General features: G+C 41.3%; 2 long non-coding RNA genes across 2 annotated transcripts; one reads left to right on the plus strand and one right to left on the minus strand.

Moving 5' to 3' along the window:
* The first annotated feature begins 8093 nt into the window (after window positions 1–8093).
* On the plus strand, window positions 8094–9786 carry LOC132472813 (uncharacterized). The gene is made up of 3 exons (XR_009529187.1): window positions 8094–8696; window positions 8965–9414; window positions 9738–9786. It is a non-coding gene; the product is annotated as an uncharacterized LOC132472813 (long non-coding RNA).
* LOC132472815 (uncharacterized) lies at window positions 8153–13122 on the minus strand. The gene is made up of 2 exons (XR_009529190.1): window positions 12994–13122; window positions 8153–9780 (listed from the first exon to the last, which is right to left on the minus strand). It is a non-coding gene; the product is annotated as an uncharacterized LOC132472815 (long non-coding RNA).
* Between the last annotated feature and the right edge of the window lie 2308 nt (window positions 13123–15430).

Raw genomic sequence — 15430 nt, forward strand, 5'->3', positions numbered from 1 at the left:
CCCAGCCTTCCATGTGGAACATGATTGCATCATGGGCCCCATACCGCATGGGATGTATAATTTCACGGTTCTCCTTTAGGAGCTGTATGCCTGGTTCCAGATGAGTCCCAGCTACTAACCAAAGCATTGATTGAAACTAAAGATTACACATAGCGCTTATAGGCCTGTCCAAGTACGTCCTCCCTCTATGGAAGTCCTGGAACCCTTTCCATCTTGCATCATGTAGATTGTTGACTGTTAAACACATCAAGTTGCCTGTGCCACCAGGTGTACTTTTGTTATTTTTAAATAGAGCAGTGAGGCTTTTGTTTATCGTTTAATTTTATGATGGGTAATTTGTTTTGTTCCACCACCTTTTGGCCTTTACTTTCCCCCTGTTCTCTCACCCTAATTGTTGAGTGGGTATATATTGTAAACAGTCACTGAGAGAGCACACATTTACGCACACATTTTATTCCACCAAATGGGTAATGTTTGTGTTCCTCTCCAGGCAGCCAATGGGGTCGAACAAATTGAGATTAAAAAGTTTGAATCTTTGCCACAGTGTTGGGAAGATTGAAAAAAAACAAATAGAGGAGTTCATGGTAGAGAACCAGAGAGAGCAAGAACGAGAGAGAGAGAGAGAGAGAGAGAGAGAGAGAGAGAGAGAGAGAGAGAGAGAGAGAGAGAGAGAGAGAGAGAGAGAGAGAGAGAGAGAGAGAGAGAGAGAGAGAGAGAAAAGCTATACAGAACAGTTATGTTGCTGAATTCTTGATGATACATTAATGCAGGTTTCACCACAAGCTAACACAGATCCTGTCTGTTGACAATACAAGAACTGCTAGTGGCAAAGTAAAGCAAAAGCCAATGGAATAGATGGTTTACTAGTCAATTCCAATGTAATATGAGTTGGTCACCCTTCCTTTTATAGTCCCCCAATTACAGAGTATTTACACAGTCAATGTATGGTCAATTATAATTATATATCTGGTAAATACGAGGTAAATAATGAGAAACTATAGCTTGAATTCCAAAAATACCCCTATTGAATTGAATGTGTTTTTTTAGAATTTATGTTGTAATGATGATATAATTGTTTACTTCCTTGGAAAGTAGGAAACCGATTGTAGGAAAGTGTATGTTGGTAACAGCCCACGTTTAATTATGTGCTATCTGGAATTAGTATATGTTACACGTGAAGCTTCTAAGATGGCGCAATTTGATTGGCTCGCTATCTCAGGATATTGGGCAATATCCCATGATTGTGATCTCAAACGCGGGATATTGCTTTCATCGCGTGATGGTCATCTCGTCACGCTAATATATAATATATAATAAAAACAAAAACTTTATTTTTTTTGTTATTTATTCAATTATTCACCTCAGGCTCCGTGAATCGACCTTTGGTCTTGTGGGCTATTCATCACTTCAGGGAGCTTCACAGGCTTCACGAAGCCTTCGGCGAATAATTGTTAAATATAAAAACTTTCAAAATAAATTAATTGGTCTTAGGCACCAAAGTTGATGTTTATGTTTATGGCACCACCTATTAATTAAGGTTTATTAGATTTACCTTAGAAACTATTTCAGTTAAGAATTAAATCAATACTTACCTGCTAACAAACTCCACAGGAACAGTTTTCCTCAAGGGTCATGGTACATAGCAAATACTGGGTACCTTCTTGCAAATGTTTGTACAATTTCCTTGCATAATTTAGTACTTTGCTCAATTAAGTTAAGCAAACTTTTACAAATATGCTCCACAACATAGTACAACATCCCAATTTACTCAGTTAATGAGCTGAAATCGGAAAAGGAAGCAAAGTTTGTTTCAAAGGTATTACAAGGCTCCTACCATATACTGTTCTTTTCCATGCAGTAAACAAACATTTACCACGTATGTTGCACTGTCAAACAATACGTTAACACTTTATAATAAGGTGCCATAATAAATTGCAAAATAGTCATTACCTAACCCTTTGTTAATATTTGGTAATTGTTACTAAAATATCTATTTGGCACAAGGTAATAGTTTTTTTCACTGACCACAGAGTGTCGCTGGTTAGGGTTAGGGTTAGGGTCGTGTGTTAGGGTTAGGGCCATGTGTTATGGTTAGGGTTAGGGCCGTGTGTTAGGGTTAGGGTCATGTGTTAGGGTTGTGTTAGGGTTATGCAAACAACTAATATTTAATTAATGATGAATAAACTATTAACTTGTGCCAAATAAATATTTTAGCAACAAATATTAACAAAAGGTTAGGTAATGACTAATTTGCTATTTATTATGGCACCTTATTATATAGTGTTACCAACAATACCTTTATTGTATAACATATTGCCTTAATGATGGTAAAGCTGCTGATTTTATCTCTCTCCTCCCCAAACTTATTGGTCTTCACCCCACTGTCACTATTGTGATTTTACATTTTGGGACAAATGATGTCATGGACAGATCCTCTGCAAAACCGAAGAACTGTGTCTTAAGGTTGAGTCACTAGGGAAACGGTGCCTTCTATCCGGTCCCATTCCATCTCTCTTAAGGGGGTCTGAGTACTTTAGCCGTCTTTACGGTTTTCACCAATGGCTGCGCAATTTCTGCATAGCTGCTGGCTTTAATTTTATTAGTCATTTTGACTCCTTCTGGTCTAGAAAGGATTTATTTGATAATGACCTTTTTCATCCAAATAGGAATGGAGTCAGAAAATTAACTTTTAATTTTTTGAATTGTATTGCTTTTGGCTGTCTCTGACTTCCTGCACAGCTTGACCCTCCACCAGCTCTTACTCTGTCTGTCCATGAACCATATGAAACTCATGAGGGTCCTGCTGGCATATCTGGTCCTCCCTTGGAATCAAAAATTCCCACACTGATCAGGCCTAGAAAAAATTGTGTGCCTTACACCCATAAGACAAACAAAAGAAACCTCCGACCTGTATCACGTCTTCACCCCCCTGCCACCCACGCTATGACACTCATGTCAACTGCCAAGATGGCCCTCCTAAATGTTAGGTCCCTCTCTAACAAGTCATTTTTAATTAATGATCTTATATCCAGATTCTGTCTTGACTTCATGCTGCTAACTGAAACATGGCTAAACCCAGCCAACAGCAACTGTACTCTTATTGAAGCAACCCCCCCTAACTTTGACTTCATGCATGCCTCTAGAACTAACAAGAGAGGGGGTGGCATTGCCACCCTATTTAGAACATCCTTTCAGTGTAAGCCGTCGTCATTTGGCGATTTCTCATCATTTGAGTACCTATGCACCATCATTAAGGGCCCCCCTCAGATTTTGCTAGTGACCATATATAGACCTCCTAAACAGTCACTCACACTCTTTCTTGAGGAACTCAGTGATTTATTTTCCATTATCTGTATTGAGTTTGACTGCCTAATTATATGTGGTGATCTAAATATACATGCCGATATTTCAGAGAATAGCCATACTAAGGACTTTGCAACCTTACTTGACACTTTCATTCTAACTCAACATGCAACAGAACCCACACACTCCCTCGGTCATACTCTTGACCTAGTTATTACCAAGGGTCTCGCTGTCTCAATGGAGGTAAAGGATCTGGCCCTCTCAGATCATTTCTGCATATTCTTTGAAGTGACCATTGCTACTCAACCACAAAATAGTAGTATTACTGTAAAGAAACGTATCATCAACGACCACACTAGTACTCTCTTTACACAGGCACTAGTATCTTCATCCTCTCAGTCACCTTTCTGCTCTCCTGAACAATCAACTGGGTCTGCTGATGCTCTGTTTGATTCTTTCAACTCAAGGATGACAAACCTTATGGACAACATTGCTCCTATAAAACCTAAAACACTTAGAAATAAAAACAGAACACCTTGGTTATCTAGTCCCTCCGTCAAATCCCTTAAAAGGGATTGTGGAAAGTCTGAAAGGAAATGGCGGAAATCAAAACTCCAGATAGACTGTGACATTTTTAGAGGAAAGCTCTGTGTATATAATGATGCAATCTGCAGGGCAAGACAGTCCTACTTCTCCAATATAATCAACCAGAATCTTAACAACTCTCGGGTGCTATTCTCCACTGTTGAAAAGCTGACATCTCCTCCATGTCAACTCCCCCTCGATTTGCATTCAGCAAAAGCATGTAATGACTTCGCCTCTTTCTTTACTGAAACATTTTCTAGAATTAGGGCCAACATTTCTTCTCAAACATGTAGCAGTCATAACCTGGAACTCCCTCAAATATTCCAACCCACCTCAATGTCTGACTTCTCCTCTATTGATTCTGAAACTCTTCTTAAGACCATACATAACCTAAATTCCTCCACCTGTTTACTTGATACTCTCCCTACCAAATTCTTAAAAACTGTTTCTCATCTTTTATCATCTGATCTACTCCTGATCATAAACACTTCTCTGCAGTCAGGATCTTTTCCTAAGTTATTAAAGATGGCCATTGTGAAACCCCTTCTTAAGAAGAGAAATCTAGACACCTCAGTTCTTAATAACTACAGACCCATTTCCAACCTTCCTTTTATTGGAAAAATAATTGAAAAAATAGTTTTTATTCAACTGAGTGAGTTCCTGTCAAATAACCACTGCCTTGATCCTTTTCAATCTGGCTTTAGGTCATATCATAGCACAGAGACGGCTCTTATTAAAGTTTTAAATGATATTCGCCTTAACTCAGACTCACAGAGAGCATCAGTGGTAGTCTTACTCGACCTTAGCGCAGCGTTTGACACAGTGGACCATGCCATTCTTCTCCATAGACTGGAACACTGGGTTGGGCTATCAGGCACAGTTTTAAACTGGCTTAAGTCATACCTTGAAGATAGAAGTTTCACTGTGACTATTGGTAACTGGTCCTCATCTTCCACTCCACTAACATGTGGTGTCCCCCAAGGGTCCATCCTGGGTCCTCTACTCTTTAATCTGTACATGCTGCCACTTGGACAGATTATTCGAAAAGTACCAGATTTCATACAATAGTTATGCAGATGATACACAAATTTATCTATCTCTGTCACGCAATGACCCAACCCCACTTCAAGTCCTATATCAGTGTCTTGCAGATGTCGACATATGGATGTGTCAGAATTTTCTCCAGCTTAACAACGAGAAAACTGAAGTGATTTTATTTGGCAACAAAAAGGTCAGGCTTGAACTAACGTCACTACTTTCAAACAAAGGACTACAGGTTAAGACCACTGTAAAAAACCTTGGAGTCCAAATTGACAGTGACCTCACTTTTAACAGCCATATCAAGTCAGTTTCTAAATCAGCTTTCTATCATTTAAAAAACATTTCAAAATTAAGAAATCTCATGACAAAATCAGATCTGGAGAAGCTCATTCATGCCTTTATTTCTAGCAAGCTTGACTACTGTAACGGTCTCCTCACAGGCCTACCCAAAAAAAATATCAGGCAGCTGATCCAGAATGCTGATCCAGATGCTGATCCAGAATGCAGCTGCTAGGGTCCTTATGAAAGCTAAGAGGTCAGACCACATTACACCCCTACTAAAAACTTTACACTGGCTCCCTGTCAGTCAAAGAATAGATTTTAAAGTATTGTTGCTTGTTTTTAAATCACTAACTGGAATGGGGCCCACTTATCTCGTAGACCTCCTCCAATACCACACCCCCACTAGACCTCTTAGATCTCAAGACCAACTGTTTTTAACAAAACCAACTGTGAGAACCAAAAGTGGCGAAGCTGCCTTTAGTTTTTATGCTACTCAGCTGTGGAACCAGCTGCCAATTTCAATTAGAACTGCACCCTCTATTGACAGTTTTAAAACCAGTATCAAGACCCATCTATTTTCTGTTGCCTTTTCTTAGACTAATTTTCTGTTTTATATGCTCTCCCTTATGCATAACCCTTTATTCACTTTATTTATGTTTTTTATCTGATTTTATACATTTTAATTTTTATATTTTGTCTTGTCTTCCTTTTATTATGGAAAACACTTCATTGTATTTGTGTAAAGCACTTTGGGTTGCCATTGGCATGAAATGTGCTACATAAATAAAAGTGCCTTGCCTTGCCTTGCCTTTATTGTTTCCATGGTATTACCTGGCTCTTACAATATCCATTTGTTTTAGATAATTTCTTTGGTAAGGCTTTATATTAAGGTCCTTGTCATAACCCTTTGTTAATAGGTAATAACACTCTTATTATATGCTTATTATATTAATTGGTGTTAATAAGACTATCTATGAATGTTTATAATAACATAAGAAACATGTTTTGTGAGATTATAAGACTTTTACAAGCAATTACAAGTAACTTGTTATCTATTTATTGATTGCTTAATAACATTAATAATAGTCTTATGAGTCTTATTGTTGCTAATAAAAGCATTACAAAACCATTTATTGAGTCTTACTAGATCGGATTAAGCCTTATACCGATTTTGCTACTCGAACGGACCGTGTCAATTATCTGTACGTACATGGCCTTTAAGGGATCGGATAATGGCCGGAGCATGGCTGAATCTGCTACCCTAGGTGGCGCTGTAGCCCTTTCAACAAGTGGTAATAGAGCCACTTCCGGTTGACCTCTCCATCCCAGCAACAACAAACTCAGGCGGCATTCGAGAAAGATGTTTTCAGTAGACAGCTGACAGTTCACTTCGGGACCATGTCATTTCTCCGACGATCCATTGTTCCGACCTCTCGTCGTATGTGGACTCCTCCAGCGGCGGAGCACCCGGAGGAGTCCAGCAAGAGGAGTCCGCATACGACCGAGAGCTCGGAACAATGGAGCGTCTGAGAAATGACATGGACCCAAAATGAACTGACCGCTGCCTGTCCCGCATACGGCAACAATCCCTTTCTCCTCCATGTAGAGTTCCAATCTGGACTTCAGGGAGTCAAAGCCAAAAGTTCCTTTCCCCCAATTCCTTCTCCACCATGGCCGAGATAACCCCCACTACGAGTCTTTGTTGTGGAAGTACCAAATGAATGAATAAAGATTGTATACACGTCAGAAGCAAAAAACTTCATTTTAACAGATGGGCCCGAAGTTACTACTTTACAACCACGTTGATGACTGTTACCAGGCTGGCCTTGCGACAGAAGGATTGGAGGCAGTACGACCGATGTGAGCAAGGCCGTTGGCAAGAATTTATTCAGGTACAAAAATGTCCTTCAGGAGGCAAAAAAAATAAAATTAAAAAAATAAATAAAAATCAATAATTCAAAATAACTTTCAATAATCTAAACTTTCAATAATCTAAAAACAACAGTCCTCCCCTCGGCACTAATTAAGCCCTTGGCTGGTCTAAGAGCCAGGTGTTGTCACTCGCTCACCTCATACCCTTCTGCCCCACCTACATGATTTGGACCTGAATATATCCTACATGGCCCGACCCATACCACTTTTAATTCAATCAACCCTCCCCTACACATTTCCGATTTACCGATCGTTCTCGCTCTTACCCCTAGTTACACACCTTACTCCAGACCTATTTGTCTAAAACCCATTCTTACCCCCTATTTCCCTGACACCTTAAATATTCGCCAAGTACCCCAACACACCCCTCTCCTCCCACACACTTGATCTCGCCCGTCTGACGTCACCCCCACACCGCACAAATGTTCTTCCGGACTTCACGTCGGGTCCTCCCGCAGCCCCCGGCACCCGGAAGCCAGTCCCTCAAAACGAGAGCCGGTAAATTGTGAGAAATGCATTTAACTGTAATCCAAAATGCGGTTATATGCTATAGTCCCTATAGTATCTGTGGTATAAAGGCTGAATCGCGAAGGTCTATACTTTCAACATAAAGAGTACGCATTTATAATTTTGAAATTCTTCCCAGCCTTTATACCACAGATACTATAGGGTCTATAGCAGTCATACTCAAGTAGCGGCCCGCGGGCCTTTTGTGGCCCGCGGGGTGTCTATTAATAGGCACGCAAGGTGAAGCACGAAAAGTCCTTTAGAAAATGAATCCCGTTCCACTCACTGGCATCTACACAATCTTTAGCTTATAAAAAAGAACGAGTCGTGGTTAGTTACCAAAAAAAAGTTTGTCGCTGATTTTCCAGTCGATTGTCTATATGGCTTTGTTTTATGCAGAACTAGAGACTTCAGAGCGTAATAAGATTTTTGTTGGGAGCCGTGCCACGATTCGACACGTGATCATGCTACACCAATGAGAAGGCTGCTTTTTGACAACAGAATGGAAAAATGGCGGCTCCCGTGTGGTTAGATCCAACGTGAACGATATATATATATAATATATATATAATAGAGGAAAACACTCGAACAGTCACCATGCATTCGTCGAGCACTACGGACGACAAAGATAATGAACCAAAGAGTTATAAAAAACTCATAAAAACATTGAAAAGCAAACAAAAATATACATGTTATATGCATATTACTTCGAACCAGTACGAGAATGTAAATTGTTTCACCACTGCACGATGGAATGCATACAGGACAAGCCTACAGAAGTGGCTCGGTTTGGAGGGTGAGTCTCGGGACCTGGCTGAGAACTTTAAACACTGTGTTGATGTCGAGTTTGACAATATTCCCGAGGAAGCTGGATTCCATCACACGTGCTACCGTAGATTTACGGACAAAAAGGCCATCGCAAAGGTGGAAAGACGTCTTGCACGTGAGAGACAAAAAGCTACGGAAGACCCCGAGGACACAGAAGACCACGAGGCCATTCCATCGACTTCTAGCAGCAGGAGTCCAACAAAGAAACTGCGATCCAGGTCAGGGCTGCCAATCGCAGGCTCAGGGCCCGTCCTTCCTGCCCTGTGCATAATTTGTAAAAAAAAAGGAGAACAAGTTTATCTACCGAGGAGGACATCGAAAAAGGGATCCTTTGTCCATGGCTGAAACATTAACAGCAGGTAAACACACACACACACACACACACACGCACACACACACACACACTGTGGTTGAGTGACTGAAAGGTTCAATTATATGTGAGATATGTCAACAAACTCATTGAGCCATCCTTTTTGTTTCATTAAGGCCAATTGCAGAAAGCTGCCGAGTTGAAGGAAGACCAAAGTATTCTTTTGCATATAAAAGATTGTGTGGCTCTGGAGGTGCAGTACCACAGAGGCTGTTACAATCGGTACACCAGGTTTTTGACGAAGCCTGAAAAACCGGGGAAAGAACAGTACGTTTTTTTTTATATTGCATTTCAAGGAGCTACTAACTTAACATTATATAAGTAAACATTTCATCTGCATTCTGTTGTATGTGCACACAATCACAAAACTTATTCATTTCTTTACTTCTCATTCATATGTGTTTTAGGAATGAGCCCATGTTCGATGTCAGCTTTAAGATATTTTGTGAGCGGATCATTCGCCAAAGGCTGCTTGTCAACCAAGAGGTGCTCAGAATGGACCAGCTGAGGAAGGCCTTCATTGAACTGGTGAAAGCAAATGAAGGTCTTGATGCTTCAAACTACAGGTAACTGCAATGCATTTTTCTTCAAGTCTTATTATTTGTCATGTGCAAGTCCAGCTTTACACAACCTGTGTGTGACAGGCATGAGAAACTGTTTTTAAGTCTGCTGTTGCACATACATGTGCCAGTTGGCAACCAAGAGAACAGCTGATGTGTGTGTGTGGTGTGGTTTGTGATCTTGTGTGCCTTTCTTGGGCATCTTTGCTGTTAAATGTGCTGTATGGCAGATAGGTTCTAGCCTGTAATGTCTTGTACCACCTCCACCACTCTCTGCTTTTCATGATACTCCTGTGACTCTTAATTGTCAATGTTTTGTTGTATTGCAGACAGGATATGTTGAAGAGGAGGCTGACTCGTGAGTTCCCCCAGCTGGTGTTTCATATTCCCACCAAGCTCAACATCTGCGAGCTGGTTTTTGCAGAGACCCTGTCAACCGGTACACTCGTGGACATGCTACCTTCTCCATCAGGTGTGGAAACCACACAGTCTAGTGAGAGCCAGGAAGACAGTGAGACTGAAAAATTGACAACAAAATGGCAAACAACCCAAGAGGACGGAAGGACACTATATACAGCAGCGTTGATCTTGAAAAGACATCTTAGTGACACTCCTGGCATGTCATGCCCATGGCCTCCAACCTCTGAAAATTTGAATGTCACTGAAGCACAAACTGTTGTTCCCCTTGCGCTTTACAATCTAGTAAACTGGATTATAGGCGCCTCTGAGGAGCCAACACTGGATAATTTTGTCAACATTGCTGATGACTTGCATTTGAAAGTGCTGTCTGTTTGTCAAGACATTGTGTACCTTGCTTCCAAGGGCCGTAAGCAGACACCTAAGTCCTTGACTTTAGGTTTGACTGTCCGGCATTTAACTGGATCATCTCGCCTTGTGTCACTGCTTAACAAACTGGGACATTGTGCATCATGGGACACAGTTTTGAGTCTAGATACTAGCCTTGCCCAACTGACTCTAGTAGAAGGCAGAGACAAAATTCCAAAAGGATTCTCAAAGAGGGCACCCACAACGCTTGTGTGGGATAACATTGACTTTGGGGAGGAGACTCTATCAGGTCGTGGAACTACTCACCATACCAATGGAATCATGCTCCAGAGTTTTGCCATCGAGCCTATGTCCACAGAAACCAGACAGCCACTAAGGAAGGGAGTTTCCTCATTCAACCCCCCCCCCCCAAAATGCCTATAGCACCGTACCATCAGTCCAAAAGGCATGGGCCAGAGAACTTGCGTCACCAACAGTCAACAGCATTATGCAGAATGCACACCGACCATGTTTCAAAAGCTGAATTGGCTTATGTTTTTGTGAAGGCCACATATACGGATAGCTGTCCAATCCCAAGCTGGACAGGGTTCCATACACTGCTTCAAGGTGAAAATACTCTGCAGAAGTCAGCATTGTATTATCTGCCAGTAATTGAGGCTTCACCAACAGAGATGTCAACAGTGAACACTATTCTGAAGCGAAGTGTCCAGATTGCTGATCAGCTAGAACTGGATCATATAGTTTTAGTGTTTGACCAGGCTATATATGCTAAGGCACAGCAAATACGCTGGAAGAATGATGACTTCACAAAACGTTTAGTGGTTAGATTAGGCGAATTCCACACATGCATGTCCTACCTGAGTATTTTAGGCAAAAGGTTTGGAGATGCAGGACTGCAAGACATCCTCATTGAGTCAGAAGTTGTTGCCCCAGGATCCATCAATGGGGTAATAAATGGGCATCACTACAATCGCAGCATGAGGGCTCATAAACTTCTCTATGAGAGTCTGCAGCGCATGAGGTTCATCAGCTTCTTGGACTCATTGCCACCACATGAGAGTGCTGTGTGCATGGATGTCATCGCTAACATGGAATGTGCCTTTCCAGACGGATTGATGGATGTTTTGAGTGGAGATAAGAGGTTTGACAGTACGTGTTCCAAATACGCTGACTTTGTGCAGAGGAAAAGTACAGAGAATGCAACATTTGCTTTCTGGAGCTCGTACATAGACATGATGCAGCTACTCCTCCTGTTTGTGAGAGCAACGCGAGAGTCAAGATGGCAACTTCACCTGGACAATCCGATTAATGATGCCATGGTTTTTTGCTTACGATCGAGTCAATTATGCTCGATATTTACCTGCCTACTGGCTGGAAATGGTGAATTTAACCCTCACACATCGCTCTTGCCACAGTGAGATGAATGTGAAAGGCCAATGGACTGTCCAGCGACAAAGTGTTCATGGATTTGCCTCCATTGCTTGCGACCAGGCTATTGAGCAAACACTGAACAGAGATGCCAAGACAAAAGGTGGTTGGACAGGGATGACACAAAATCGGTCTGCAGTGTATCGCTGGATACTGTCACAGCATGAACGAGCCGCTATAGCAAGACAGTGTGAATCAATGGCAGGGATATCTCCTGAGCTGAGAACTCGAAAAGACCTTGACACCACACGAATCTATGCTGATGAAAAAAGCTGTGAGCAGAATTATTTCCACCATTGATTCCATGCTCAACCCTTTTGATGTATACCAAGACGGCATTGTGTGTCTTAGCTCTGGAAGAGTAGCAACAGAAGAAATCGTGAAGGATTTGCTTGTTGCCTCAGAAAAGGGTGAAAATGCCGCACAATAATTTATTGACCAGAGACTGTTATCAAAATCTGTTGACATATTTGCCCCCATAAAATCACAAAAACTCAAGACCTTCAAAGACCAGGTTAAGCAAACAAAAAAATCTGCAGCAGGCAAGGAAGTGATTTTACGTGCTGACAAAAAGTTATTTTCCAGGCTCCTCATCCTTGGTCAGAGCAGAAAAGTTGAAATGAGGGAAATTCTGTCATATTCCTTGGGAACTGTGTCCTATCCATTAGCAAGTGCTGATGGTTTACTTGCCAAAACAAATAAATCAGCTCTCATGGATCTATTAGAGAACAAAGGTGGAGACTGCTTGGTTGACCAAGTTCCAGTGGATGGTGCCATTCTTTTTGATGGTATGGCAGTCATACAGGCCATGCGATCCAGCCCAGGTACATTTGGAGAGCTTGCAGAGACCATCCTTCAGAACACACTGCAACTCGCTTTTCAGCACAAGTGTACACGCATTGACTTTGTCACTGACCAGTATCCACTCATCAGTATCAAAAACCTAGAACGGTCACGTAGAGCTGATGCAGGTTCACAACGCATGCAAATCTTTGGCCCAACTCAGAAGACCCCAACCCAATGGAAAAAGTTTCTCTCCGAAGGAACAAATAAGGAAGCACTTGCAGAATTCCTGTATGTTGCATGGAAAAATGCAGACCTTACAAAATTGTGCAAAAACATCTGCTTGTACATAGCACATCAAAATCAGTGTCACTGTGTGACTGTTAAGGAGGGTGTACAGTCTGTTTGTGTTGTTGAAGACCTGCAGTGTGATCATGAAGAATGTGACACAAGGGTGTTTTTACATGCACAACATGCTGCACGGGAGCATAAAGCTGTAATTATCAAGAGCTCTGACACTGATGTGGCAGTCATTGCTGTAAGTGTGCAGACAGATTTGCCATGCACTTTATATGTTTTCACAGGGACTGGCAACAGGACACGTATCATTGACATTACCAAGGTGTCATCAGCTCTTGGAACCAGTGTGTGCTCAGCCTTGATAAGAAATTCACACATTATCTGGGTGTGACACCACAAGTGCCTTTTATGGCAAAGGAAAAAGAAAGACCTTTTCTGTTGCATGTGAGAAAGATGAGTACCTAAAGGCTTTTAAAAGTTTAGGTACTAACTTTAACTTGGAGCAGTCAACATTTGCATTTCTTTGCCAGTATGTATGCCACTTATATGATCAGCCAGCTGCTGATAATGTAAATGAAGCTAGGTACAAGGCTTTCTGTATGACATCATCAGCCTTGCCAGAATTATCCATTCCCCCTACCACTGATGCCCTCCATCAGCACTGCAAAAGGGCCAACTACCAGGCTGCAATAATGAGGTCCTGTCTCAAACTAAATATAAGTGCTCCATCACCTGCTGGATATGGTTGGCAAATAGAGGATGGGAACTTGCACGTCACCTGGATGACTAGAAATCCGGCCCCTGACAGTGTTTTGCATGTGATACACTGTGGCTGCAAAGGTGCCTGTGAGACAGACAGATGTTCCTGTTTTTCTGCAGGATTGTGTTGCACAGACCTATGTCGTTGCCGTAGTTGTGCCAACACAAAAGAATCTGAGGAACTGGAAGATAACTGTCCTGACACTGACACTGACAGTGAGGACTGAGTGTCCCTAATCTGTTATTTCTTATTCAGTTTTGTACAGTTTTATATATCATATTTCATGTTTCATAAAGTGTTTTTATGGTTCAATAGTGTTGTTTTCATTTGTGGAAGAATGAATGAATGAATGAACAAACAGATGGTCATTGGTATAAGTACAATTACTGCCTTTTATTTATGCCTTCCTACATACTGCCTCAGCTGATGTAGGAAGTACAGTCTTTGCCTTGATTTCTACGGTGTGCTGGGTGTTCACAGTCCATGTAAGATCGTCAGTAATGTGTATTCCCATGTATGTCAAACTTGATGTAAATGACTTAACATAAAAATAACATTATCGTATATTTGCCTCATTGTTATTCTTGGACGCGGCTATGTATACAGCACTAATTAGAATTAATTTAGCCCACTTTTGAGGATGTTCGGGTGTTTTCCTCTATCATTAACGTTGTTTCGAACCACACGGGAGCCGCCATTTTTCCATTCTGTTGTCAAAAAGCAGCCTTCTCATTGGTGTAGCATGATCACGTGTCGATCCGTGGCACGGCTCCCGACAAAAATCTTATTACGCTCTGAAGTCTCTAGTTCTGCATAAAACAAAGCCATATAGACAATCGACTGGAAAATCAGCGAGAAACTTTTTTTTGGTAACTAACCACGACTCGTTCTTTTTTATAAGCTAAAGATTGTGTAGATGCCAGTGAGTGGAACGGGCTGAAACGAAAACCGTGTTCACCTTACGGCCTATAATGGCCCTCGAGCTGTTTTGAAAAGTTTTTTTAATTATAAAAAAAATAAAAAAAATTAAAAAAAAATCGTGCTGGGCGCTCTTATTTTGAAACCGCGCGCCGCGATCTCAATACGAGGCTGGGGGTTGCAACGATAAACAGATAGCACTCCAGCCCACAGAGCGCTCCAGCCCTCCCAAACTCGAGAAAGACAGTCCATCTCAGCAGCAGTCAGTCACACGTATACCGACCGGAGCCGTAATGGCATGCTCCAAATTTGCCCCAAAAAGAAAACTGGACAGCGAAAACCGCCAGTTCCAACCAGAGTGGACAGAAAGGTTTGCGTTCTTTCTACCACCGTCCAGCACTCGCCCTCTGTGCTTAATATGTCAACTGCGGCCAATTTCCCCCTGCTGAATAGGATGGCAGTGCACATCCTTACAATGTTTGGATCCACATACAGATGTGAATCTGCATTCTCATAAATGAACTTCATCAAAAATCAGTACCGGAATCGCCTAACCAACGAGCACGTGCATCAGTGTGTCTCCCTGGCAATCACACCATATCAGCCCAGGTTTGAAGCATTGGCCAAAGAAAGCAGAGGCCAATTCTCCCATTAAAGGGGACATGTGAGAAATGTGAAATAGTTTGTTAAACAAAGCACAAAAATGGGCTGTCTGAAGGCTTTTTGTTTTTTTAGTTTTTTTATCTTGAACAGGGTTATGTTTGGTTTTATTTAGAAATGTGAAATAGTTTGTTAAACAAAGCACAAAAATGGGCTGTCTGAAGGCTTTTTGTTTTTTTTATCTTGAACAGGGTTATGTTTGGTTTTATTTAGTTATTTTTTTTAATATATGCCCAAATTAAAATTATATTTTTATTTTAGGAAATATTTTTGTTTTTAATAAAAAGGAAATGTTATAAAATGTTGTAAATGTTATACATACGTTATGTTATGATACGTTATCGGACGTACACGGTCCCAATAAATGGCCCCTTGAGTCACTGAAAT

The sequence above is a fragment of the Gadus macrocephalus genome, chromosome 15, assembly GCF_031168955.1.
Source record: "Gadus macrocephalus chromosome 15, ASM3116895v1".
NCBI lineage: Eukaryota > Metazoa > Chordata > Actinopteri > Gadiformes > Gadidae > Gadus > Gadus macrocephalus.